The sequence below is a fragment of the Alligator sinensis genome, unplaced genomic scaffold (genome assembly GCF_000455745.1).
Source record: "Alligator sinensis unplaced genomic scaffold, ASM45574v1 scaffold392_1, whole genome shotgun sequence".
NCBI lineage: Eukaryota > Metazoa > Chordata > Crocodylia > Alligatoridae > Alligator > Alligator sinensis.
In genome coordinates this window covers 3,912,666-3,916,174 of record NW_005841898.1, presented here as the reverse complement: position 1 = coordinate 3,916,174, position 3,509 = coordinate 3,912,666, and the positions used below count along the sequence as shown (strand labels likewise).

The following is a 3,509-nucleotide window of genomic DNA, read 5'->3' as shown; positions in this document are numbered from 1 at the left end:
AAATCCAGATTAGAACTGGTCTGATAAATGCTGAGGTGTGTGTGTGTGTGAACATGGGTTGATTAACATTGGAAGCACAGATTCCCCATCATGCAGCGCTCTCCTGCTTCTCTGGTCCCAGAATTCACTGCAGTCTCTGCTTCAGGCTTTCTGTTTTCCATCTCTCATGTAAATGAGACCTAGGGCAGTTGATTCACTCTTGTCACCCTTATCTGGTGAGGGTCTTAGGTGCGTCTTTCACTGCATCTTAATCAGTTTTGTTTAGGTAGAGGAGGGGAGGCGGGGGGTGAGTCCTTTGTGAGTCAGACAGACTGCATCCTGTGCCCCGATTGCCCAAGAATACAGAGCTGAGACGTAACAGGTGGTGAAGCACTGGAACAGGTTACCTAGAGAGCTGGTGGAATCTCCATCCTTGGAGGTTTTTAAGGCCTGGCTTGACAAAGCCCTTGCTGGAATGATCTAGTTGGGGATAGTCCTGCTTTGAGCAGGGGGTTGTATTAGATGCCCACCTGAGGGCCCTTCCAACCCTAATTTTCTATGATTCTATGATATCTCAACCCTGACCATGCCTTAAGTACAGCTGTTCAGGTAACATTCTGGACAAACACCAATCTATTGTGAACTGGTACTCCTTCTGGATACCACACTTCTAAGTATCCTGGGCTTGGCTTGAGCTTTATAACCTCTCTGCATATGTTTTTATACAGAGAATATAAAATATGATACCCATAGTAACCACAGTACATATGAGTTTACACATAGAATATATTATATAAGCATTTAAATAGTGCTGATTAAAATAGTGGTGGTACAAACAGTGAAAGAAAGCAGAGTTACTGTCACTCCAAAATCTACTGCTTTGAATTTTCTACTTTTAATCCATAAAATACCTCAAATGCTAACATTGTAATAACAACACATTTTTCTTTCTCCCTCACCCACTTACTTATACCACTTACTTGATTAATACAGGATTACTGATAAACCTAATAAGCCTTAACTTAAAATATGGCTCTACAGCCACTGATGCTCAAATGCATAGAACAGCAAGGTAGGAAAAATGATGTTAGGCTGCACCCTGCACTGCAGCCCCCTCAATACACACATTTTCTATTCAGAAAGTGTTGACACACAAACACATTTATACCAGTATAATTTATGTCAGTTGTATACATCACATACATTTTAATAGGACTCAAGAAATAACTTTTTGCAATAGGTGCAACTACAGAACATTCTCACTAGGTGGCAGAGAAGTATGTAATGGCCTGCTTGCCTGGCAGGGTAGAAGCAAACTTCTACCTTGGAGATGAAAGTGGATATATATAATCCCTTCTCTGGAGTAATTTACACAACTGTCTTTTTACTATAAATTTTTCCCAGGGTAAACTTAAATCTATGTTAAGGAACTTACACTAAAGTAGGGGAACTTACACTGGAGTAGACTTGTCTACCCCTTATTTACACCTATGTAATCAGCCTGAGGGTGAAACTGTTTTGTATCCAAGACCAGATATTCAACAAATCTAAGTATTATACCATGTAAGCACAAGCTATAGTAATGTGTGAGCAGTCATTGTAATCAGGCTGGTTCCCACGGCTGTCAGAGTTAATCCCATGCAGTCACATACAGTAGAACACTTAAAGCAGGTGCAGTGGCTTAGTTGGAAAAAAATATCACTCCCTGAGTGCATCTACTTGTGCTATTAGCACAGAGCAATAAGCGGTGGGGACCACATTTGAACAAGCACATAGCATGTTGTGCCAGGTCAGAGCAGCCCCAGACTGGTAGGGCACTGGGGACCAGCCTGCCAGCCCGGGGCTGCTCCAGCTTGGCTCAACATGCTGAGACTTTACTGTGAAGCTAATTAGGAAGCTTTGCAGTAAATGTCTCGTGTAGATGCACTCCTAGTCTGTCAAACTCAGAAGTGATTAATAAAACATTAGCCCTATCTGGAATGTGTTTTCAGATTTTTTTGTTTTGCTACTTGTTTTCTCCAGTCACCTATTCAGAGATCTGGGGTGAATCTTTTGACTTCCAGCAAACTGATTTGAGAAGAATATGCATCTATTTCCCTATGGGTTTCACTCTTTAATGCTCTTACATGAGGCATAATCGTTACTTACGACTAAATGATTTAATGAGAAGTCTGGGTAGTGCAAATACAAATTAAGGCAGTATTCCTGGGATATTTTTCAGCAGAGATAGAGATGTGGGTGGATGTGGATGTGGGTGGATGTGGATAGGATGTGGGTGTAGGATGTGGGTGGATGTAACAGAGAGCCTGGAGCTCCCTGTTACTTTAAGATAAAAGCAGCCCAGCCAGGGAGCACTATGGGCTAGGGAGAATGTAGTAACTGCAGGCTGCGGAGGCAACAGACTAATGGAGCAATTAGGAGGCACCTGCAGGCAGTCAGCTGACCCCAGGTAGGCAGGACCCTGGGAGCATATAAGTCTGAGGCTGGGGCTGACAAAGGGAGTTTCTCCCTGGCAGTTATAGGAGAATGTATTCCTGTTCAGGAGAGCCACCCAGGAATGTTAAGCCTACTGCTTTGCTGCCTGTAGGAACAGTGAGGCTCCAAGAGCTCACAAGGAGCCCAGGCTGGGAGATATGCTATATTAGTAAGTGAAGGCTTATACTCTTAAAGGGACAGAGGGCTGTTATCCCTTTATGTTTATGTTGTAGCCCAGGGATTTATGTTTATGTTGCATTTACACTGGTGGTTTGGGTTGGGACTGTAAGGGGTGGCTTATGGAGGTCCTGTTACTGCCTGAGAGGCATTTGATCACTTTGAGCCTTGCCAGGGGCAGGCTCAAGGCTTGAGCTATCGTTGAGTCCAGAAGGGTGGAATGCAAGGCTGTAGAACACGCAGGGGTCTAGTGCCTGGGAGGGGTGCAGACAGAGGGACCCAGTGACCAGAAGGGATAGATTGAAGCTAGTGCCTTAAGGCCAGGTCTGACACAGTGGTTCTAAGCTAAAAGGCATTGCTAGATCAAAGGGGTGGAGGCTGAAGCCACAACAGAAGGAACAACACAATAGTAACACCTGTGAGGCATGGTGTAGGAGAGGATTTGGAGCCACACGATTATAGGATTACTATATGTCTGGGTTTTCCCAGAGTTGTCCTCTTTTTTTTGGGACCCCTGTGCTGTGTATGAGTGGGTTTTTAAATAAGAGCAAAGGTCTGGGTTTTCTGTTCTCCTGGGCTGGCTATTTGGGGCTTGGAGCAGCAGGCAAGGTGATTGGCTGTTGTGGGTCATGTGCTCCCTGTGTGGGCTCTGGCAATGAGGAGGAGGAGGGCTGGTGCATGCATAATGTGGGAGCTGGCTGGGCAGCAGGGCTGGGTGCAGAGGTGTTTGTGTTGGGAGTGAGGGGGACCAGCAGGGCTTGGGGCATGGCAGGGGTCTTTGGGTTGGGACTAAGGGGCACCGGCTGGGAGGAGGGCAAGGGGCTGCAAATTAGGGGCACGGGGGACAGGTTGGGTCTGTAGGGCACTGGCAGCACTCG

At 45.6% G+C, this 3,509-nt stretch overlaps 1 protein-coding gene across 1 annotated transcript in view; it reads left to right on the top strand.

Annotated features, from left to right (window-relative positions):
• Nucleotides 1-2,474: 2,474 nt before the first annotated feature.
• LOC106721877 overlaps nucleotides 2,475-3,509 on the top strand; it is a 42,179-nt gene continuing 41,144 nt past the window's right edge. The window contains exon 1 of the mRNA XM_014517280.2: nucleotides 2,475-2,623. The gene's annotated coding sequence lies outside the window, so the exon portion shown is untranslated. The remainder of the gene's footprint in view (nucleotides 2,624-3,509) is intronic.